Source organism: Lepisosteus platostomus, chromosome 5 (genome assembly GCF_059453375.1).
Source record: "Lepisosteus platostomus isolate fLepPlt1 chromosome 5, fLepPlt1.hap1, whole genome shotgun sequence".
Classification (NCBI taxonomy): domain Eukaryota; kingdom Metazoa; phylum Chordata; class Actinopteri; order Semionotiformes; family Lepisosteidae; genus Lepisosteus; species Lepisosteus platostomus.
The window spans coordinates 17,520,746-17,546,351 of NC_142615.1; the positions used below are offsets into that span (position 1 = coordinate 17,520,746).

Genomic DNA, 25,606 nt, shown 5'->3' on the forward strand with positions numbered 1-25,606 from the left:
TCTTCTTCTATCATAACGTACCATTTCGGACTGTCACAAAGGGCTTGATTTCGTTAAATGCATGTATTCATTCCCTTTCTGGGAAACTTGTATTTCAAGAAATTCACACAGCTTGCGAGAAATGAAATTCAATTCTTGATTATCAGTGCAGAAGAAATATTACCAGCTGGCAAAAAAAGTTTTTTTTTTAACTGGAAAGTTGTGATGCAAGACACGGACCCACCATTCCGTCTGTGTGGCGTGTTCGGTTGTTAACTGAAAGGTTGGTGGTTGAGTCCACCCAGGGACGGGTTTATTTTGCGATGTAAACATTGTCTTCGCAAAGGTCGATTGGATTTCTCAGCGAAACCTTTACCATTTTAATATTTGCAGGAAATGCGAGTGCTTAACACGTGTCAGAATCACCGGGAAATGTCCAGTTACTGTATGCCCAACGTCGCAACTCCCCAGAAAACCATATTCACCCAAGAAAAAGTCGAGTCGTCATTTATACCCCCGTTGCATCCTCTGCTGAAATATTTTAAAAATACAATGCAGATTTGTTTAGGAACTTGCAAGCATTGTTACATTAGCACGTCCATTTGGACTTCGATATTTTGACACATTTACTTTAATTTTAAACATAAATACTGTACAATCTATTGTAATTTTGTTGTACTATTAAAATATGTTAGCTGAGGATGCAAAGGGGTGAAAGGGAAAGGTCAGAGGGTGTAGTAACACCAAAGTTAGGATTGGTGGAGGTGATAAGGGTGTTGATGGTTTTTCTCTGTAGAGGATTTTGAGTTTTTTATCCTTCTCTGAAGTGAGAAACTGGAAGACTTGGGAGTTGAAGGATCTGATGAGGTTAGTTATGAAAGGAAGTTGATGTGGAGCTGTTAGCCGTAAAAACTCCTTAATGTCTTTGATGTTGTCATCAGAGATAAACTGCACTCAGCAAAGATAAAATGAAAATTATCTTTGCTTACTGCCCTGTCTTTCTCACACCTGAAGAAGGCTCCACAGCCGAAACATTGTGATTCTTTTCTTCTCTTTTCAGCTGGAATAGTCCTTTACTTGTTCCTTTGCAGCCTACGCATGCTGACGCAGCTACCCACCTGATATCTAACATTCTATAATCACAACTATGAATGTCCACTTTGGGTATTTTTTCCATGCTTATTTATTATTATTATTATTATTTATTCTGTCATTGAAGCATGTTTTATGTCATACTGAAGTGTCATAATCACTGAAAAAATATTTTGTTCATTTAGAAAGTAAGAAAATGATAAATCACTAGGAATTGCATTTAGCCTGTTCTGATCTAGATTTTCTATATACTTTAACATGCCATGTTCACAATGTCACAACTCATAAATGAAACAGTGAAGTGTTGTAATTACAAATGTACGTAACAAACAAATGAGATGTTTTGGTAATGAGGAAGGAGGGACATGCAATGTTCACAGGGTCAAATTTATAAAACGCTACAGTAAAATTTATTGTATTTCGGGATTATTAGAGCCTGTTACATTGTGTCTCACACCTCAGTGTCAGAATTTTGAGACATTTTTATAACCAGGGGTAGGTTCATAGCAATAAGCAGAAAGTGCGATCATCCTTTGCTCATCCTCGGTTAACCATATATTCTCATATGTCATGTTCTGAATGTCCCATTTAAAACTGCTATATTAAAATTAAGACTTTAGATCAGAAGGCAAGGTTGTGGTAAATATGCATGAAGTGAAAGTGAACTTGTGAGTTTTGAAAATTGGTTTTCGATTTTCTGAAATGTGTTTCACACAAAAATGCAATTTGGATAGTCACTACTTATATATTCCCCTTAACTGAGGATATGTACAGTAATCCATCCCGATTAGTACTTTTAAAAATTACTGTAGAGAGAGCCATCAGAAAGGGAATGAAAACTTGCATTAAACAAAATCAAGCTGCATGTAATCATCCATAGTGATACATTTTGTAAGACAAGACAGGAAGAAAGACACTGGTGGGATTTGAACGCAGAATCTCCTGTTTAATAGGAAAACACTTTAACCAAATCAGCCAAGATGCTGTCAGAGTATTAACATCAGGTCTGCGTCAGTGATTACAGCTGACTATCGCTGGAGGACAGTTCACTGTGAACAAGTCAGCCTGCATAAAGAGGGGGAAGAGACTGACCTCTGTGATGCACTATAGAGTTACACTAACCTTCTATCCAACTGTTCTATGCTGCATTCTACCCTAGTGGTAAATATTGGTTTCCGTGCGTGTAATATTCCTTTTTTGTCAAATATTTTCAAGCACAAATTTTGCTGTTAAAAATAAGCGTTGTGGTTTTCAATGTTGTGATCCTTTCCCCCCAGTGTCACCCAAATTGATACATTGTGCTTTGGCAATTCTTCAGTTGAATTAGTTTGTGTATATAAAGTATTTCTTTTCCCTTTAATCCTTTAAAACATATTACATTTTCAAAACATTGTATCTTTCTTCCTACTAATTGTAGCGGCAATGCTTGTTAATAAGACAGAATTAAGTGTTGCTGTGCTTTCCCAAATGAGGCCCCATCTCTCTCTTCATCTCTGTGGTGCAGCCACAGAGAAGCTATTCATGCAGGCTGATTTAAAGATGTTTTCTTTTGATAAGGGACAGCTCCCAAATGGGGATGCATTTAGCTAAGCCTGGCTATCATGATCAATGGGCATCCATTGGCGCCTATCTGTCTAGGGAGTGCCAGATGGACATCTGGACTGCATTCCTAAGTGTCAGGAGTATGTGACTCATATCTCACCTTGATCAACCAATCAGGGACTGGTAGGGCCGAGTAACCCACGTGGGTCTCTGATGCCCATGAAACTTTCATCCAATGAACGAGCTGAAGTTCCTCCAGGTAAAAACAGGCAACAAGAGCTCCAAGACTATTCTAAAGGGAATTCAAAGGAGAATTCCAGGAGTGTGAGACAATTCCAGGGCAGGACGGCCCAGGAGCAGAAAGGCTCCCAAGGGCAGGACATTCTCGCAGTGCGCCTCCTGACCATCCTGAGACTCAGCCTGGACCACCACGGAACGGCCAGTGTGTCCAAGTGCCAGAACTTTCCTTTGTTCTAAGAGTCGAGAGCGGAGGGTGCCAGAGAGTAACCAGAGGATACACCCGAGGTTAGCACCAGCAGCAGGCCTCGTGAAAAGGTCAGAACTGTGGACAGCTGAATCACTATTCAGAACTAGCGCTTCATCAGGAACGAACTGGTCTTCTTCCTGACCTGCTGGGACTCACAGTCATCTTTTCTCCTGTGCACAAACTTTGCTAGTTAAAGCCAACACTAACTAGCCGGTCAGTGAGCATCTGCAGCGCACCGTCGCAAGCCGCACAACACAGCCTGGCACCGAGCCAGAGAGCTCGGATTGGACAGCAACAGCCTGCAACTGTTTCTTTGTGCCCGCAGGAGATCTGAATCCCCAGAGATTGGATGAGTATTCAACTTCACTGCATTACAGCTCGAGAATTCAATTGTTATCCAAACCAGTTGATATCAATTTAATTCCTAAGAGTTATGTACTTGTTTTGAGTATCTAATGCAGAAGTTGTAACCAAGTTAAATTACGAAACGGTCTAAATGAATGATATACCGAACGTATGTCCTCTTGATATGTGTAACTCTTTGTAACTGAATGAATATATATCTTTTGTATTCTGATAACCCTTACGATAAGATCTGTTTGGTTTACATGCGTATTATATATATTAATGAATGTATCCTCGTGTATTAGTACCTGTGTGTGCGTTGTTTGAGTTATCTCGCATGGTTGGATTCTGAGACCATTAAAAGAATCAATTCTGTGCTTAACTGCCACAATTAATAATTGTCCCAGTAAATGCCCAAACCCCTACAGAACTGGTGCCTCGTGAGAGCACACTACAACAGTGTGTGATCTCCTGTCCCAGCCTGAGGAGCAGACACCGAACCTGTCTCTCAATAATAATAATACAGTGTGTGATCTCCTCTCCCAGCATGAGGAACAGACACCGAGCCTGTCTCTCAATTATAATAATACAGTGCGTGATCTCCTATCCCAGCCTGAAGAACAGACAGTGACCCTGTCTCTCAATAATAATAATACAGTGTGTGATCTCCTGTCCCAGCCTGAGGAGCAGACAGCGAGCCTGTTTCTCAATAATAATAGAACAGTGTGTGATCTCCAGTCCCAGCCTGAGGAACAAACAGTGAGCCTGTCTCTAGATAATAATAATAAAGTGTGTGATCTCCTGTCCCAGCCTGAGGAACAGACAGCGAGCCTGTCTCTCAATAATAATAATAATACAGTGTGTGACCTCCTGTCCCAGCTTGGGGAACAGGGAGCCAGACTCTCAATAATAATTACAGTGAGGAACAGTGAGTTTATCTGTCAATAATAATAATACAATGTGATCTCCTGTCCCAGCCTGAGGAACAGTGAGCTTGTCTCTCAATAATAATAATCCAGTGTGTGATCTCCTGTCCCAGCCTGAGGAACAGACAGTGAACCTGTCTCTCAATAATAATAATCCAGTGTGTGATCTCCTGTCCCAGCCTGAGGAACAGACAGTGAACCTGTCTCTCAATAATAATAATACAGTGTGTGATCTCCTGTCCCAGCCTGGGGAACAGACAGTAAACCTATCTCTCAATAATAATAATCCAGTGTGGAATGTCCTGTCCCAGTCTAGGGAACAAACAGTGAGCATGTCTCTCAATAATAATAGAACAGTGTGTGATCTCCAGTCCCAGCCTGAGGAACAGTGAGCTTGTCTCTCAATAATAATAATCCAGTGTGTGATCTCCTGTCCCAGCCTGAGGAACAGACAGTGAACCTGTCTCTCAATAATAATAATCCAGTGTGTGATCTCCTGTCCCAGCCTGAGGAACAGACAGTGAACCTGTCTCTCAATAATAATAATACAGTGTGTGATCTCCTGTCCCAGCCTGGGGAACAGACAGTAAACCTATCTCTCAATAATAATAATCCAGTGTGGAATGTCCTGTCCCAGTCTAGGGAACAAACAGTGAGCATGTCTCTCAATAATAATAGAACAGTGTGTGATCTCCAGTCCCAGCCTGAGGAAAAGTGAGCTTGTCTCTCAATAATAAAAATACAGTGTGTGATCTCGTGTCCCAGTCTGAGGAACAGACAGTGAGCCTGTATCTCAGTAGTAATAATAATACAGTGTGTGATCTCCTGTCCCAGCCTGGGGAACAGAGAGTAAACCTATCTCTCAATAATAATAATCCAGTGTGTGAGCTCCTTTCTTAGCCTGAGGAACAGACAGTGATCCTGTCTCTCAATAATAATAATCCAGTGTAGGATGTCCTGTCCCAGTCTGAGGAACAAAAAGTGTGCTTGTCTCTCAATAATAATAGATCAGTGTGTGATCTCCTGACCCAGCCTGGGGAGCACTGAGGCTGTATCTCAATAATAATAATACAGTGTGTCATCTCCTGTTCCAGCCTGAGGAACAGTGAGCTTGTCTCTCAAAAATAATAATACAATGTGATCTCCTGCCCCAGCCTGAAGAACAGACGGTGAACCTGTCTCTCAATAATAATAATAATACAGTGTGTGACCTCCTTTCCCAGCCTTAGGAAGAGACAGTGAGCCTGTCTCTCAATAATAATACTCCAGTGTGGAATGTCCTATCCCAGTGTAGCGGCAATGCTTGTTAATAAGACAGAATTAAGTGTTTCAGTGCTTTCCCAAATGAGGCCTCATCTCTCTGTTCATCTCTGTGGTGCAGCCACAGAGAAACTATTCATGCAGGCTGATTTAAAGATAAGGGACAGCTCCCAAAGGAGGGTGCACTTAGCTAAGCCTGGCTATCATGATCAATGGGCATCCATTGGCGCCTATCTGTCTAGGGAGTGCCAGATGGACATCTGGATTGCATTCCTAAGTGTCAGGAGTAAGTGACTCATATCTCACCTTGATCAACCAATCAGGGACTGGTAGGGCCGAATAACCCACGTGGGACTCTGATGCCCATGGAACTTTCAGCCAATCAACGAGCTGAAGTTCCTCCAGGTAAAAACAGGCAACACAGAGAGCCTTTAGTGTAGAATTCTGTGGACTTTTCTAAAGGGAATTCAAAGGAGAATTCCAGAGCAGGACGGCCCAGGAGCAGAAGGCTCCCAAGGGCAGGACATTCTTGCAGCGCGCCTCCTGACCATCCTGAGACTCAGCCCGGACAACCACGGAACGGCCAGTGCCAGAACTTTCCTTTGTTCTAAGAGTCTAGAGCGGAGGTTGCCAGAGAGTAACCAGAGGATCCACCTGAGGTTAGCACCAGCAGCAGGCCTCGTGAACAGGTCGGAACTGTGGACAGCTGAATCACTATTCAGAACTAGCTCTTCATCAGGAACGAACCGGTCCTCTTCCTGACTTGCTGGGACTCACAGTCATCTTTTCTCCTTTGTGCAAACTTTGCTAGTTAAAGCCAACACTAACTAGCCGGTCAGTGAGCATCAGCAGCGCACCGTCGCAAGCTGCACAGCACAGCCTGGCACCGAGCCAGAGAGTGCGGATTGGACAGCAACAGCCTGCAACTGTTTCTTTGTGCCCGCAGGAGATCTGAATCCCAAGAGATTGGATGAGTATTCAACTTCAATGCATTACTGCTCGAGAATTCAATTGTTATCCCAACCAGAGTTATGTACTTGTTTTGAGTATCTAATGTAGAAGTTATAACCAAGTTCAATTACGAAACGGTCTAAATGAATGATATACTGAATGTATGTCCTCTTGATATATGTAACTCTTTGTAACTGACTGAATATATACCTTTTGTATTCTGATAACCCTCTCGATAAGATCTGTTTATATGCATATTCTATGTATTAATAAATGTATCCTCGTGTATTAGTACCTGTGTGTGTGCGTTGTTTGAGTTATATTGCATGGTTGGATTCTAAAGCCATCAAAAGAATCAATTTTGTGATTTACTGCCACAATTAATAATTGTCCAAGTAAATGCCCAAACCCTACAGAAGCATGCAAGAAAATGTGATCATTACCTATGGAATTTCCCACCAGCGTGGAGTTTGAATTCACAACCATGAGACTCAGTGTTCAAGAGTCACAGAAGAGGTCAGCCTGGTCTTCAGTTTGCCAACGATAAGCTCCGGCAGTGCTCCTCTGTAAAGCAGATTGTTCGGATCGGTTATGTGGGACGGCACTTCGATACTAAGATCGTTTGCAGCACATGCATGGTTTCCCCCTTCACGCAAAAAACATAGACGAAGGAAACTCTCTTGTCTTGGGCTGCTGACTCCCGGATTTAAAGCGCTCTGGGTGCCAGCTATGTCTCTAACAAGCACACTATAAAGACAGGAATTACACTTTGCTCACGTCACGCATGGAATGGCGAGGCTACTTGTTCCACTATTATCTAGTCTCACCTCATATGGTGCCGATTCCTGGTTTTCATTTAAGAAAGAGCACTGCAAACACCGTAAACAGTGCAAAACGTGTGATGAAAGAAGTCTTTTCCCCCCTTTGTCTAAAGCAGAACACAGCGGAGTCATGCCGAGGGTTGTGAGATCAAGATTTCAGTGGACCACTGTCGTCTACGTCTTTAGCTACATGAGTTGGACATCCTCTTGTACACGGAAAGCAGATTGAGATCCTCTGACATGAAAAGTGCCAGATAAAAGCCATTTCTCATCCTTTCTCTTAGTGGTGGAGCTATCGCATGTAAATGAGGCAACTTGCAAGGCGAGCAGGCTCGGTGCACACTGAACGCAGATGTCTCAGAGCAGCTGAGACGTGTCCAAGTGGCTGTCAAAGGACAGCACTTTGCCGGCGCCGTGGCTTAGTTGGCTAAAGCGCCTGTCTAGTAAACAGGAGATCCTGGGTCTGATTCCCAGCGGTGCCTTTCTTCCTGTCTTACTGTACAGAATTTATCCTTATTGGCAAATCCCATGCCTTTTAATTCAGGTGAATGCAAGTGTTCGTTTCCTTTCTGGAACAACTTGTTTTGAAAGAAATCTATACAGCTTGCGAAAGATGAAACACAAATCTTGCTTATCAGTGAAGAAGAGGTACTCCCAGCAGGCCAGCTAATACCAGCAAAGTTTTTTTTTCACCCTAACCCAGAGAATGGAGAAATGCGAGGCGCCTGTGGCTCTGCAGTGTAATCAGTTCGCGAGTTTGGCGGTTAGCTGAAAGAGTGGTAAATGGAGCTCGCCCCAGCCCGTCCTTATTCTTTTAAAGAGGATAAAAAATTAACTTCGCCGCCATTACTACCAGCTTTAAAAGACTGCCATGGGCACGGAAAAAAACACACTACAGATGACTTTTCTGGAACCGAAGCAGAGATTCCTTTACGAACCAACTGATAAAGCTCAGCCAGTGAATACTGTTAACAGAATGTGAAAGCACGATCAACTTTGTAACTGCAACCACAGGAAAAACAGCAAGAAGCAGGCTCCATTCCCCATTTAAATCTGTCGTGCGAGGCATGCTTTTTGCACGCATGAAGTAAATCCCACAATCGCTTTTGAACTTGGACAATGTACTTCCAAAGGAGCGCTATGCGCAAAGATTTAACAAGCTCAACTCCCGCCGACGATTCGGTGTGAAGAAGCAGAACATTCAAGTTTCACAGACAGAAGCAGCACGCCAGCACAGCCAACATTAAAACGGAGGGCACACTACGATTTGCATTGACACAAAAGGGATCTGGGCAGACGTCGTTCCCTGCATAACACAAAAAAGTGGCAAAGCGCTTTTGGGTTGAGAGGACGCAAGAAGGTTTTTGTTTTGTGCCTTGATGTCAAGCTGAGAAAGTATCTTTAAGCACTCTGCTTAGTTTCTCGAGAGACTGCCAAAAAGCAGTTCCCTCCCTTTTGTCTGAAGCCAGCTGAAAGGGGGTCTTGACAGAAGCACCTGGCAGCGGTGGGATTCAAACCCACACCCCCGAAGAGACTGGAGCCTTAATCCAGTGCCTTAGACAGCTCGGCCACATTACCTGCTGTATGCTGTCTCTTTGTCTCATTACTTGCCCGGAGGAAGCCGGGTGGGTTTTGCTCTTGTCGCCCGAATTAGTGGCGTTATGACCGTGGAACCGACTGCACCTGCTTTTTCTGAGATGCTTCCCCTCTCATGGCGAGATCTCGACTTCTTTAACACCTCTGGATAAAGATCTTCTGTGGAGCAGGTTTCAGACCTCTGCGTACAGAACCCTTGATGTCATTTTATTTTTACAGCAGCCGCATCCGGAAAGTTGTGTCTTTTACATTTTATTTAAACAACAAAACTACATACAATACAAACAAGAGCACATATTACGTATCAAGAAAATCGTCAGGGGCACATGCTATAATACAATTACACTTTATGAAAAACGATTACACAAGGTAAATAAAGATAAGGTCCGCACAGCTTGTTCTTACATTTCAAAAGAATCCGTAAATACCCCTTTACATCTATTTTGAACTGTTCAAACGTAGGACTCTTCCCAGACCATTTCACTTTATATCACATTCCTAAACGAGGATGCATCTCCTGTTTTAGAACTATTTTGGGCGGTATGGCTTATACAACACACCCACAGTATTCTAATGGTGGACTGCAGATCTGTGCTATAGTTCAGTCGAATTCGAAGGATCCAGCAATCGTACTGGATTTGACTGGGATTCTGAAATGTCTCTTGCAAAAGTATTCGGGTTTGCTTGAACCTTTGATAAAAAAAGTGATCTGATCTGAAACTACCCAGCTTACAAACTCTGAGGTAGTTGTCACTAAACTCGGACGTGATGTGGCACACATGTGCCATGTGCCTTTACTTTTGTAAAAAACTGGTATCGGGAAAAGTTTCTTAATATTTCTTTTGATTAGCATGCAAGAAAATGTGATCATTACCTATGGAATTTCCCGCCAGCGTGGAGATTGAATTCACAACCTTGAGACTCAGTGTTCAAGAGTCACAGAAGAGTTCAGCCTGGTCTTCAGTTTGCCAACGATAAGCTCCGGCAGTGCTCCTCTGTAAAGCAGACTGTTCGGATCGGTTATGTGGGACGGCACTTCGATACTAAGATCATTTGCAGTACACTCAAAAAACATAGACGAAGAAGGTGTCACAGTAAGGTGAACCCTATGGGCGAGGGATGTTCCTGCCTCGTGTACGACTACACCACCTAGCAATACAAACGGGGTGCTAGGGCCCCTCTACATTACCACAGGTTCTGTTATCTCCTAGAATTACCAATGCACACACAGACCAGCGACAAGCATTTGTATTGTATAAGTGCCCTGTTTATTTTCCAACTACATTCACATGCACTATCACCCAAAAACACAACGAAAACAGAATTCACAGCAGCAAGAGGTCCTTCCCAGGGTCAAAATGAATAGAGAGGGGCAGCAGTCTTTTCTGTAAAATACTAAAGAGAGGTCACTCGAACGTCTCTACTTAGTACCTGTAGTCTCTGATGGCCCACTTTGAGGAGAGGGGTATCGCCCAGTCCTATTTACCCAGTCTCTGTTCAGGTAACAATAGAAATCCTCTGCGACTGTATTACATTCCTCTCAGTTTGAATCAGCTAACTGTGCCAGTTTCCTTGTTCCTCACCTTCAGGTGTTAAAAGTCTCTGTACAGTACCTCTGTTTCAATGCCAATGTCTCTCATTGTCGTCAGTTACTGAACCAGTAGATCCTTGCCTCCAGGTATTAGAAGTCTCTGCAGAGTACCTCCGGGGTCTTGCACTCTGCAGCTTCCCTTGTGCTGCCTGTGTCATCTCCAGGGTCCAGTGGGAATCGGGAGCCCCCTCTGTTCTGTCTCAGGTCTTTTTATCCCTCTCCTTAGCCAATCCCTTTCAGGGGGGTTTCCACTGTCCCTGTCAGAAACGGGTCCAGGAGGAAGCTTGTGTTGTTTGAGGGGTGTGGGAGTGCTGAGCTAGGTGTCATGGAACCTTATCAGTTCACCCCTTGGTCTGGCTAAAACTGGCTCAGCAACTCCTCACACCTCCAAGTCTCGATACCTAATTGCTCCCTGAACGACTTGGGTTTGACTGTTTTTACTGACTGTTCCTGTATTAATTGGGACAACTGCAGTCACCCCCTTGAGTGAGAGGCAACATTGACACCATCCTGGAAATCAACATAACCTAATCAATCACAGCCTGTTACTGCCTCAATGACCCACACCCTGTAACACAAATCAACATAACCCAATCAATCCCAGACCGTGACTGCCTCAATGACACACATCCTGCGACACAAGCTTCACCTGGAGCACAATGGCTGTGTTTTCAGCTACGGAAACTTCCTGTTGACAAGTCGGTGTTTGTGTTGCTTTTTCTGCTCAATGGAGCTGTATTAATGCAGGCACACGTGCTTCCACGGCAAGTTATTTTATTAGTGCTCACAAACCAACACACTGCAGACACCTCTGATACTGTCACTGCTTGTGGGCCCCGTGTTCCTGCCGTCAGCCTACTATACCATGTTCATGCACATCTAGAAATATTACTGCTGTAGTACAGGAGCAAAAGATGAAACGAAAGCACACCCAGTTTAAAAAGGCACATTTGTCAACTGCTGAACTTCACAAGGATGGGATTCACACCCACATGTGCAGAGCACAATGGATTAGTAGTCCATCGCCTTACCACTCCACCACCTCATCCCAGAAGTTAGCCTCCTGACATGAGTTAGTGCTCAAGATGGTCGTCTTTCCTCTACTCAAGGATCATTTTCCTCTTCCACCTGCGATTTCACCATTTTCCTTGAAGATGTCAAACATAAAAAGCATATTGAGCTCCTTGGACTTGAAATTACCAGATAAAAGCCATTTCTCATCACTTGCTCAGCGAGCAGGCTCAGCGCACACAGAACGCAGGTATCTCAGAGCGGTGTGTCTAAGAGGCTGTAAAAGGAGAGTGCTCTGTTGGTGCTGTGGCTTAGCTGGTTAACGTGCATGTCTAGTAAATAAGCTTCTGGGTTCAAATCACCACAGTGCTTTTCTTCCTCTCTTGCCATGCAGAGTTGGTCGTTGTGGACAGCAACAGGTGTCTGCCTCAACTTTAATTGAAGTGTTCATTTCTGGAACAACTTTTTTAAAAACAAATTCCACACATATTGCGATAGATAAAATACTAATCTTCCCTGTTGGTGCAGAATAATTAGTGCCAGCTGGCATGAAAACGACAACAATTTTTTTTTGTCTTTAGCGTAAAACCTGTGAATGTAGAAGAAAAGATGACGAGTCTCAATTTTTATGGCACTGTGAGCTTGTCCTTCAGTCAAACACGTAGGTAATTCAAACACACCCAGAGATGCACTTCGAATAAGCTTTGACCTAAATACTATCTACTCCAAATGTGATTGGGCCTCTTTCCACATCCTGATATATGCAGAGAACACAAGCTTTTGGCACGAGTGAATATAAATGTAAACATAAATACTATTCAATATATCGGAATTTTGTTGTATTTAAAAAATATTTTAGCTTGGGATCCTCAAATCAGGAGTGTAGAAAAGAGCACCGTTAAACACCATCGGGAGTGCAGAACGTGATAAAAGTGTTCTTTAAACAAAAAGTGAAAATAGTGAATTTGTCTTTCACTTAGATGTTCATTGAAAGCTCAGTAAACGATAAAGCAGTGGCTCGTTTTGTGAATTCTCCTGGCATCAGATTGTCTTGCTTCGACCTTTAAATTGTACACTGTGTAGACCCTTCACTCTCCCTAACTCAATTAAAGAGCCATAGGCAAAAGTGCCTGTCAGTTTAGTTCAGTGGTAGAGCACTTGCATCTTGTGTATAAGGCTTTGTTTTCTACTGCCACTCTGGATTTCTTTTTAAACGCAACATCTTATCTGTGATTGTCTTTCATGTGACATCCCCCTTGTGTGAATTTCAGCATGACACATAACATCGTTTGAGATGCTATTTTTAAAACAGACCAAATGAAAGACCTAGTAGCTAAATACAATTAGAAAACACGGGAATCTAATTGAGAAAATTTGGACCAGAGCGATGTATAGTATTGTAATGGTTGGGGGTTCAGGCGGGCACCCTTGCCATTGCCACTTAAGTCAGCCCCCCACCGTCGGGGACTCAAACCTGCGACCGCCACCATAGCTCAACCGCCACCATAGCTGGGTCCCTGTTGAGTGATGCCAGAGGCCTGGGTTTGAGTCCTTGACGTTGGGGGACTGACCTGATGTGGCAGTGGCGAGGATGCCCATGTGAACCCTGGAGCGTTACATTGGTGTCAGCAGTGGGATGGGATAGCCCTTTGCTAAGGTTGGTGAGTTAAGCGGGGGAGAGTGTAACGCATACGGCCACCATTGAGTGTGTAAGAGCCGGCTTACCAGAGCGGTGATGTCACTACCCTTCCCTGTAATAGCAGGGCAACAGCCGCAGGACTGAAGGGAGATTGCTCTTTAGCTCAACAGGCTAGGTCCCTGTTGAGTGATACAGGAGGCCTGGGTTTGAGTCCCTGGTGGTGGGGGGCTGTTGTGAACACTGGAGTACTACAGTATTACTAATAGCAGCACAAAGCTCACAGTGGTGGCTTTAGGGTATCAGAGCCAGTGGCGCAATGGATAATGTGTTTGACTTCGGATCAGAAGATTGTAGGTTTGACTCCTCCCTGGCTTGTTAAGCTTTTAAACTACACTTCTCAGCGTACACAACCCTTCTATCGACTGGATGAGTCTCCCGTTACGTCTCCAATTCTTTCTGCACATTCTGCTTGTTTCACCACCGTTACTGTTGGACCACAGCCACAGAATGGAGGAGAGATACGGTTCCGATAAACTGTCTTAAATAATCATGTTGAAAAAGGTGACAACGTTTTTTTTTTCTTTAACATAACCTTACATTTGCCTGTTCAGTTCAAGTTATTTTCTGTACCTGCAAATTCCCCAATTTTTCTGCTGTCTCCTGAGAAAGACATGTGTCAAATCACAATCTATTCAGTTAACACCCAGATGTAACAGAACACATTTAAGACTTACACCGCCTTTAAATATGTATTTCCTTCATTTCAGTTTTCTTACCTCCCCAAGATACCTGAAAGTTCACTATCCCATATTAAGGACTGTACATGCATTACCGGTAATACAGCTACTAATAAAGATATACATTAATCTTAATTATTAATAAATTACACTTTTATTAATAAAGACATGTATTCATCAAATTCATTGTGAATAGTTGTGGTGTCTAGAAAACAATTTTTCAGTAAATATTTCAAGCGAGTGGTGCGTATGTTCGTTACTTTGTGACTATATTATTTCCACTACATTCAGAACAGTTCAAATGCGATCGACTGTTCCTCTACTGAGCTACATAAACCCTGTGAAGAGGTGGTTTAAGTTAGTCTCCTACATCAGTTACATCTAATGGGCAGCAAATGTTATTTTAGGTTTGTTGCAATTGAGAACAGGTTTAGTATGGAGCTGCTGACAAATTTCAGCAGCCACGTTCGTTGCAATGACCCGTTGTAGGGTCATTGCCAATCAGCTGCAAGAAAAAAAAAACATCATTTGTGCCTTTATTTAAAAAAAAGAAAAACAGAGTAGTAGTTTATGTGGTAATTTCAGGTACAATGTAAGAACTTAAGTTAACTAGTCCCACAGTAATGCATGGGGTCCTATCAATAGAAAAAAAATACTTGTAACCCAAAAACACAACAACCACGATGCGAGAAGCCTTCCGGGAACCTAGGTAAATCACTGTAGTAGCCTAACGACTACAGAAAATAAAATTAAAAAATACTTAAAGGAACAACTTCAAAACAAAAAGAACATTAAAAACAAATCTGGGAAACAACATAAACACAGAATCTAATGCGAGAGCTTTTTCAAATCTTGGGTACCCCATCGTGCTCCCTTAGTCCCAGTAGACCTCTCGTCTAAGAAGATATCTCTCATCTATCTGTGTAGAGATCAGCTGGGGGTCCACAGCTGATGGGAATTTAAGTAGTGACCTGCGTCAGCTGCAAAGGAAAAAGTATAGGTTTATTCCATGCTGAAAGGAGAAGGAAAGACAACATGGAACCTTCTTCGGGTGTGACATGGAATAAACCTTTACCTGTTCCTTTGATGTTAATTTAGACCGGATTTCCAGCTAATACCTAACAGGCTACAATCCCGTTAGATAAAGTGTTAAGGACGACCTATAAGTAGCAGTATCTAAAGTGGACAGTTGCTTTCAGTAGCTAAAGACAGGACACGCTGCTCCAGGTGAGGCTCGAACTCACAACCTCGGCATGACTCCGCTGTGCACTGCTGTATAAGTACCGCGCGCTGACCGATTGCGCCACTGGAGCCGCGGAGACTGCTTACCCTTCACACACTGACGTTGCACAAACACAGGGTGAAAACGATTTCGGCACGTTTTCCGTCTCTCCGTGGGAGAAAGGGACAGCAAAAGAGCGAGGAAACTACAAGGGAAGAAAATGAAAAATAGTGCTCACTGCAAAAGAGGGAGGAGAGAGATGGTCAGACACGTAAATCAGCCCGGCGGATTTACACTACAAATTTGTCATTTGTAGTGACATTTATGAGTCTTCATGTGTCTGAAACTGTCCAGTTTGTATTTTCGTTTCAAAAATCCAGTAAACTTGAATAAGACAAGAAGGCACACACTGCACATCTGCGGAACATCACGTCCGATGTTTACAGTGACATCAGAGATTGAAAGCGAAGTCGTTTTTTATTAAAAGTTCAAGGAAACCTGAATATGTTTGCTAGACGTATTTCAGAATCACAGTGAAATGTAGTACGATTGCTGCACAGATCTGCAGTCTGCAATTAGAATACGGTTTGTGCGTTTTCTAAAACTGCAGAGATACATTTCGGAATGCGTCTTCCTGTAAAAATTAAATATCTATTTTATTTGACGGGCGCTATAAGCAGAGTCTGAAGCCAGCTCCACAGAAGAACTATATTCAGTGGTCCAAAAAAGTGAGTATTTCACTAAGTGAACAATTACTGTACATCATAATCATATTTGTTTTACTTCTCCTGCCATTGCAATTTGTGCACAGATTTTTTTTTTCAAAATGTATTAGCCTTGATGGGAAAAAAAAATAAACTGTGTGCGCGGTGGCCAAGTGGTAAGGCATCGGTCTCCTAAACCGAAGAGCGCGGGTTCAAACCCTCTCCCTGCCTGGTTTGCCTACCACGATATACCTTTATCTAAATCGTCAATTGTCTTGCAATGTAGAAATCTCTGTAATAATAAGAAAAGAAAAGTAGTTAATCCTTTAACAAAGCAACGGGCATCCTCCACTGCTTGTCAGGATGGCTGAGTGGTCTTAGGTGCCAGCCTCAAGATCTCAATCGTGTGTAGTGACAGTTGTTATTCACAACCCGGATTTCTATGGAAGCCCGTTTCCGCCAGTAAGTAAAAAAAAAACGGCTATGGTATCTCAGAATTCCGACTTAGCAACTCAGAATTGCGATTTAGTAACTCAGAATTCCGACTTTATATCTCACATTTGCGACTTCGAAATAGCCCATATTTCAATGTCTGTCCTTTTGTTATTGTAATGGATTCGGGTTCTAGGGCTTGTGCCCTCGCAGCTCCCACCCTAGTTCGTGCCTCACTGCATTGGCTCGAACCCAGGTCTTGCCAGCTGAGCTAAAGAAGACCCTTTTTAAGTAAAAAAGGACATACAATGAGATACCATAGCGCGTTTTTTTTTTACTCCCTGACGGAAACGGGCTTCCATAGATTTCCCTTCATGTTCATTAAGATGTGTAATTTGTATGTTGCTTATATAAGAACAGTTTTTCAAAAGTTCTGTCAATTAACAGTGGAGAGCTAGCCGATGTACGTTTTCATGAAAACTCTCTTTAAGGCGATTACAAGTATCTTGAGCAAATCTGCGTCATATTTTTTTTTTAAGTTTAGCTCAAGATGCAACAGGAGTATAAACGAATTCTCCCGCCCCACATTCCAAGATATGGAATCTTATTTTTCTTGAAGTGTCTGATGTTGGTCGTTATTGGAACTTGCCCGGTGATATCGACTCAGGTACTCAGTTGTTACGTGCTGTAATTCGATACATGCAAAGCATTTATATTCCCTCAAATTATTAATAAGGCCAATAATGTATTAAACATTACATGCCACTTTTTCTCTAGATGATATTCACGATGGAACAGTGAGAAAGGCATGCCTAGATGTGCTTGAACCAGTACCTTACTATCGTTTTAGTCCCGACCTGACCGCACTGAGCAATGGTACGACAGAGACTCCAACGGGTCGGTTTTCTCCTTTTACAGTTTTTGGGAAAAAAATAATCTGCACTTTTAAGCAAGTATTTTATTTCAAATTTTGCAAAGTGTAAGTTTTTCTTGGAAAACGTTGTTTCAGAAAGAAACTGAGTTGATGGGAATAGCCCTGTCAGTAGAATATCGAACTTTTCATCTCAGCTAGTTCTTCTGTGGAACAGGCTTCAGAACTCTAAGTACAACGCCTTTGATGTCATTTTATTTCTACAGCAGACGCATCCGGAATGTTTTTTTTTTTACTTTTTATTTGAACAACAAAATAGATTCAATATAAACAAGAGCACTTATAACATCAGTAGAATCGTCAAGGGTACATAAAATAATACAATTACACTTTCTGAAAACGATTAAACTAGGTAAATCAAGATAAGGTCCGCACAGCTTTAATGTTCTTACATTTCGAAAGAGTCTGTAATTACCCTTTTTCGTCTATTTTGAACTATTCAAACTTAGGACTCGTACCAGACCATTTCACTCTACGTACAGTATATCTCTTTTCGTAACGAAAATGTATTTCCTGTCTTAGAAATGCTCTGGGCGGTGTGTCTTGCACAACGTGGACTGCAGATCTGTGATATTGTCGAATTCGAGGGATCCAGCAATCATACTGGATTTGACTGGGATTCTGAAATGTCTCTTTCAAAGGTATTTGGGTTTGCTTGAACATTTAATAGAAAAGTGATCTGAGACTTCCTAGCTTCCAGTCTATAATCTCACTGTAACTAAACTAGGATGTGATGTTTCGCAGATGTGCAGTGTGCCTTTACGCTTGGCATGTTCAAGACTATTCGTTGCGTGAGCTCATCACTGCGTGTCCTGTACTGTATTGTGGGGTTTTCGACCGGGGTAAAGTTAGCTTGAAGTTCGAAAACGATTTTGGCACGCCTGTAGCGGTTTCACGAAATCTCTTAGAGTTACAAAAGCACTTGCTTTGTGTATAAAATACATTGTGGATGATTTCTCAGCCTTTACTTTTTCGGTTTTATGACATTTTTTTGACCAAGCACAAATATTCTTTTGTCCATATCTTCGCGATGGAAGCACAGAACGCCGTCAAACCAAATGCATTTTAAAGACCACGACTTGTGGATATTTCCACACCCTTTACATCAAACTATCAGTGAGCTAATTATCTTTTTTTAAACCTCCGGTTTTTCATCGATGCGTAATTACACACGAACTGGAACCCGGGGGACCGCTGTGTGCACACGTTCACAACGCGAGAAATACTGTTCAATAAGGCTTCATGCGAAAAACCCGTATATGACCATAGGAAGCAGAACAGCGCGGTCTCCAATTACCCAGACTGTAAGCACGGGAATAAAGCTTTGTTTGATTTCTGAAACCCTTCCTTTACGTCCTGTTTTCATTCAGGTAAGGGTCAACTATATTCACAATACTACTGACAGCAGGAAGATTAAAATATTCTTTACTCAGCAGCTTATTAAAAACAGCTCCCATGATGTTCATACCGACTTTTTACACAGAACACTGACACAGCTTTGCGTTCTGAATCTCTTTTTCTCTTGCTTTTATTTAATGTGGCACAATGCACTGGGATAGGGGTATTCTGTTCACAAACCAATAGCATTTAAACCACAGCACCCACAATGCTGCAGGTAAGTGTTTTGCACACTAAGCAGGTCATCTGACTATTCCCAGCTTTGTTTTGGGTTATGGAACCTTTCTTTTTTTATGATTTTCTGAAGATAACACTACAGGTAACACACTGGGGTAGGTGGGTCTTCTTCATGGCTCAATAGCATTTCAAATACAGCACCCACACTGCTGAAACCAAGTGTTTTACACACCAGACAGGCCCCCTAAGTTTATATAACCTTGCTGTGGCTGTGGCCCCTTTCTTTATTTTGTAATGATTTTCTGAAGATAACACTACAGGTAATATAGTGCCATAGGTGGGTCATCTTCATGGCTAAATAGCATTTCAAATACAGCACCCACACTGCTGAAACCAAGTGTTTTACACACCAGACAGGCCCCCGAACCTCGTACAACCTTGCTGTGGCTGTGGCCCCTTCCTTTAATTTTTTATGATTTTTTGAAGATAACACTACAGGTAATACACTGGGATAGGTGGGTCATCTTCATGACTCAATAGCATTTCAAATACAGCACCCACACTGCTGAAACCAAGTGTTTTACACACCAGACAGCCCCCCAAACCTCATACAACCTTGCTGTGGCTGTGGCCCCTTTCTCTATTTTGTAATGATTTTCTGAAGATAACACTACAGGTAATATAGTGCCATAGGTGGGTCGACTTCATGGCTCAATAGCATTTCAAATACAGCACCCACACTGCTGAAACCAAGTGTTTTACACACCAGACAGGCCCCCAAACCTCGTACAACCTTGCTGTGGCTGTGGCCCCTTTCTTTATTTTGTAATGATTTTCTGAAGATAACACTACAGGTAATATAGTGCCATAGGTGGGTCGACTTCATGGCTCAATAGCATTTCAAATACAACAACCACACTGCTGAAACCAAGTGTTTTACACACCACACAGGTACCCTAACCTTATACAACCTTTCTATGGTTGTGGCCCCTTTATTTATTTTTTTAATAAGAATTTTAGTTTTTCAATATGGCACCATTAGACAGGCGGTACATGGGGATTGGGGGGTGCTATTCATGAGTCAATAGCTCTTCAAGCACAACAGCCACAGTGCTGCAACCAGGTGTTTTACACCAGATATTTCCCCTAACCTTATACAACCTCGCTTTGAGTTGTGGAACATTTCTTTATTTTTTAATGTTTTTTTTGACTGTAATCAAGTGTTGTGCTCACTAGGCAGGCCTCCTGACCTTTCACAGTCATGCTTTGTTGTGTGCAACTTTAATTATCTTTTTAGGATTTTTTGAACATGGCAACTTCCACCGAGACGGATGGGGGGTGTGGGGGTGCTCTTCAATAGTTATTTTTATCTATACACACAAACGGATGTAACCAAGACACTCAGAACCTGTCACGCAGGGGCTGACTGCTGAGGATAGGGATCCAATGCGGTGCCCTTGGTAGGGTTGGCGCGAGACGCAGGCGTAGTCGGAGTAAACAGGCAGGGGCCTGAGTCCAGGAAGGCGTAGTACAGGCATAGGCACAGAATCGACAGGCGAAGGCATAGTCGAGGGACTGGCAGGGGTCGGAGTCCGGGAAGGCGTAGAAGTTGCGTCGGTAGGCAGAGGCGTAAACGAAGAGACAGGCTGGGGTCAGGATCCGAGAAAGTGTAAAACAGGCGAAGGTACAAAATCGAGTAGCTAAAGCGGTAGTCGGAAAAGCGGGGTCCAGGTCCAGGGGAGAAGTCATAGTAAGGCAAAGGCGTAGTTAGTAGGTAAGCTCCGGGAGAGAATCTCAATCGTGAGCAATGACCGGGGGACAGATGAGGGTTTAAGTAGAGGACTGATTGACATGTGCACGTTTGGTATGGGGAGAGCTCGAGGGAATGCGGGAGCGCTTGCCTGCGTGAGGGAGATACATGACAGAACCAACAGAATCAACCTGAACTCATAGAAAAGCAAGAATGCCCCCGAGACACCTGAATCCCCCTCCTGGACCACTCTGGTATCAACACCCCCAAACCCATCCATACCAGCTAACAAGACTCAGAATCGGTGCAACCCTCCAACCTGGACCAAGGGCAGGATGGGACAAGAACCTGCACCACACTACGTACACAGGTTTGTATTTTTGGCTGAAGATGAAAATGTCTAACATAGATTGTTTTGGTTCTAGCAAACAATAAAAATAGTTGTTAAAATCCAAACACACATAATGAGATCACTCTCTGTCAGTATGTGTAACATTCTGGGTCTGGGCTCCTCTGTATTTGGGCTAAAGAGAGTTCAACAACATTATTAAATGCACTGACATCATAATTTGACAAGATCCATTGTTTAGGGGAGACTTGACCACCCACTGTCCCCCTGGTATCGTGAAGCTCATTGTCCTTTAGCTTTCCAAAACCAGAATCACTTGGGACTCTGGGGGGATCGGTGTATGCAAAATATGAATTCCTTATGCAAGAAATTGTATATGGTCAATATAGCGATCATATCTTATCAGCAGATGGTAATCTCCAAGGAACAAGTAATAGGTTTATTCCACGCTGAAAAATGATCAAATGATTGATGAACCCAAGTGATTTGAAAGAAATGTTAAACAACTCAAAGCGAGGTTGTATAAGGTTAGGGGAGCTGTCTGGTGTGTAAAACACCTGGTTGCAGCACTGTGGCTGTTGTGCTTGAAGAGCTATTGACTCGTGAAGAGCACGATGTACTATCCCCATGTACCGCCTGTCTAATGGTGCCATATTGAAAAACTCATAAAAAAATAAAGAAAGGGGCCACAACCACAGCAAGGTTGTATAAGGTTCTGGGGGCTGTCTGGTGTGTAAAACACTTGGTTTCAGCAGTGTGGCTGTTGTATTTGAAATGCTATTGAGCCATGAAGTCGACCCGCCTATGGCACTATATTACCTGTAGTGTTATCTTCAGAAAATCATTACAAAATAAAGAAAGGGACCACAGCCACAGCAAGGTTGTACGAGGTCCGGGGGCCTGTATGGTGTGTAAAACACTTGGGTACAGCAGTGTGGGTGCTGTATTTGAAATGCTATTGAGCCATGAAGAAGACCCACCTATCCCAGTGTATTACCTGTAGTGTTATCTTCAGAAAATCCTAAAAAATATAAAGAAAGGTTCCACAACCCAAAACAAAGATGGGAAAAGTCAGAGGACCTGCTTAGTGTGCAAAACACTTGCAGCATTGTGGGTGCTGTGGTTTAAATGCTATTGGTTTGTGAACAGAATACCCCTATCCCAGTGCATTGTGCCACATTAAATAAAAGCATGAGAAAAAGAGATTCAGAATGCAAAGCTGTGCCAGTGTTCTGTGTAAAAAATCGGTTTGAACATCATGGGAGCTGTTTTTAATAAGCTGCTGAGTAAAGAATATTTTAATCTTCCTGCTGTCAGTAGTATTTTCAATATAGTTGACCCTTACCTGAATGAAAACAGGGCGTAAAGGAAGGGTTTCAGAAATCAAACAAAGCTTTATTCCCGTGCTTACAGTCTGGGTAATGGGAGACTGCGCTGTTCTGCTTCCTATGGTCATATACGGGTTTTTCGCATGAAGCCGTATTGAACATTATTTCTCGCGTTGTGAACGTGTGCACACAGCGGTCCCCCGGGTTCCAGTTCGTGCGTAATTACGCATCGATGAAAAACCGGAGGTTTAAAAAAAGATAATAAGCTCACTGATAGTTTGATGTAAAGGCTGTGGAAATATCCAGAAGTCGTGGTCTTTAAAATGATTTTGGTTTGAAGGCGTTCTGTGCTTCCATTGCGGAGATATGGACAAAAGAATATTCGTGCTTGGTCAAAAAATTCATAAAACCGAAAAAGTAAAGGCTGAGAAATCATCCACAATGTATTTTATACACAAAGCAAGTGTTTTTGTAACTCTAAGAGATTTCGTGAAAGCGCTACAGGCGTGCCAAAATCGTTTTCGAACTTCAAGCTAACTTTACCCCGGTACTTCGTGCCTCACTGTATTGGCTCAAACCCAGGTCTTGCTAGCTAGAACCCGAATCCGTTACAATTACAAAGGACAGACAATGAAATATGGGCTATTTCGAAGTTGGAAATGTGAGATATAAAGTCGGAGTTGTGAGTTACTAAGTCGCAATTCTGAGTTACTTAGTCGGAATTCTGCGATACATTACTATGTACGACAAGTTAATGTAGAATCATTACTATGTCTGTCTCTTGTTTGTATGTAAATGAATGTCTTTGACAACTTAATGTTAGTTTTTAATTTAGTTTTACGATGTAGGTCATGCGTTAACATATGCACGAGCATACGAAATATCTCACTCCTGATTCAGCTCATGCTCCATAGGAGAGAAGAGATTCCTCCTGCTTCTCGTACAATCATATCAGAACAGAAGCCCGTGTCGCCCAGCTCTGATTCAAGAGCGACTCGCATCTTCAGCCCTTTTTTTATTCGTGATCCTAATTTTCTTTAGTTATGATCAATATTGAACTTTTTCTTAATAAAATGACAATAATCAAACATGCAGGCAGACTTTTAAAAAGTATTAGGAGCTGACAGGGTGCCCCTTTGGAATAGTTGTCAGAAAATGTGATAAAAGGAAAGGTACGTAAGCTCTCACACACAGCATTAGAGATTGGCATCTGATTGAAAAAAACAACTACCTGTCTCCCCAGCATTTAACGGTGCTGTTGTTTTGATTTTACATATTGTTAGCATTTTAATGAATTGTTAAAAGATTGATACACAAATCGCTAAATAAGAAAACGTAAAATCCCTAGCTGTAAGCAATTGGCCATTCATATTCCTGAATTTTAAATCCCTGTGTTTTTCTGTATCCGAATGCCTGGTGCAGCTAATTTGAAAGCAGAGTCTACCATTTACTGTATTGCAGAAGCGTATTGTTGCCACCAAGGAAAAAAAATCCTGAGTTTACAGGAGTAAAAGAGGAAACAAATGCAAACACCGTTTAGAAAAAACACACACATCTCAGGTCTTAACCATGACAAGGATGGGATTTGAACCTAGACGAGCAGAGCACAATGAATTAGCAATCCAAAAAGTGACTCCTGTTTAATTTTCTTTTCGCTTGCTCGATTTGTAGTACGCTCCTAAATCCTTACAACCGATAAACAAAACGGCTTCATGTGCCACAGCATTCTGCTGCAGGTACGGTTTGCACCGTGTATTAGGCGAACCCGAATTAAATATTTCAAATATGTAAAGAATTTCACGAAACCTGAAAAAAGATCACAGCCAATGTCAGCAATTCGGAGCCTGTAGCAGCTTCAACAGAACAAAACGATCTGAAGCCGCAATAATTTCATAGAGTGTACTGTGACACTCTAACCACGTTGTTGCGATTACTGCTACTTCTGCTGCCGTTGCTTTAAACTCTACTCAGCGGGCAAGTAAAGTTGTACAAGGAATAGACTACTTTGAGCCGTCCAAATTCCATTATGTGAATTTAAGCTTTTTTTTATTAATAACAGCATTAGTAATACAATGCGTGCTCAGAAACCTTACTTATTAGCTTATGAAGCAATAGTGTTTCGACAATTTGCGGTCTTCAAAAAGTAAACGCTGAAGTTTTTATACTTCGAAAAGGAAAACTTACTCCCCTGTTGCTTTTATTGCAATATCTGAATCGAGACCCAAGCGCTAAGAAAGCTGAAAAACGCAGAAGTCATAAACCCGATGTTAATTTAGATACACATTTTCTAATGCAGCCTTCACTACAAGACAGTCTATTTCTCGAAAGCGTGTTATGTAAAAAAGAGAAAAACGAAAATATATGGATGACAATATTTTAAAGCTGAAGATTTTACGTTTGACAAATTGTCATTTTATGTATCTAGACGCTTTTCAACCACTGCTTTTAGAACTTTGCTGTGCTTCCTGAATCATTTTCAGTGTTATAAACTGGGTGTGGAAGTAGCAATCACTTTGTAGAGCAGTTGATAGACTGGAGCTGTTCAGACTACTCTTCTTATTCCTCAAATGCTTCCATCATTTTTCTTTCAGGCTAGGACGCGAGTGTGTACATGTGTTTGGTTTTCGTTTCACTGATTCTCATTGAAGATTTGGGAATTAACAAAGAAAGAATCGGTTGCCTCGGAAAGCAGAAGGTTTGGTTCTCAACGATCTTGAAGACACGCCCATGTAGTGCAGCGTGTGATATTTGTACTATAAAAGACCAAGTGCTCAAAGTGACGTCTGCGTTTGCCGTTGAAACTTTTCATCTCGGGCGCACTTTTAGAAAGCAAAGATAGAGCAGTTGTGTTGAATCACACTATGACAGCTGTCAGCAGAGTGGCGCAGCGGAAGCGTGCTGGGCCCATAACCCAGAGGTCGATGGATCAAAACCATCCTCTGCTATGTATTTTGTATGCACGATTGATAAGCACACCATCAATTTAATGAAGTGCATTAGAACTGTTTTTTTCTCTCGTGTGTATGCAAGCTTCACACTTATGGTACTCTTTCATCTTTACCAATAGCAGATGCCCAAATGTATCTTTGCTTGTTCTGCGATCCTTGATAGTTTCCTCAAATCCTTCAAATGAACATCCATATCAAAGCAATTGTGTTTATATATATTACAATTAAGGTACATATTAAAAATATCAACGCACATTTCTATAATGCTCATTTAATAATTATTGTCAAGGATTGTCAAGTTCTCCAACTAATCTGTGTTCTAATTTTAAAATATTTTTGCTAAGGATACAACGGGTGTATAGATGAATTATCCCGACAGCCAGTTGAAGA

General features: G+C 42.1%; 1 non-coding gene across 1 annotated transcript; it reads right to left on the bottom strand.

Annotated features, from left to right (window-relative positions):
* Positions 1–15,196: 15,196 nt before the first annotated feature.
* trnai-uau (transfer RNA isoleucine (anticodon UAU)) lies at positions 15,197–15,290 on the bottom strand. Its single transcript has 2 exons — positions 15,253–15,290; positions 15,197–15,232 (listed from the first exon to the last, which is right to left on the bottom strand). It is a non-coding gene; the product is annotated as a tRNA-Ile (tRNA).
* Between the last annotated feature and the right edge of the window lie 10,316 nt (positions 15,291–25,606).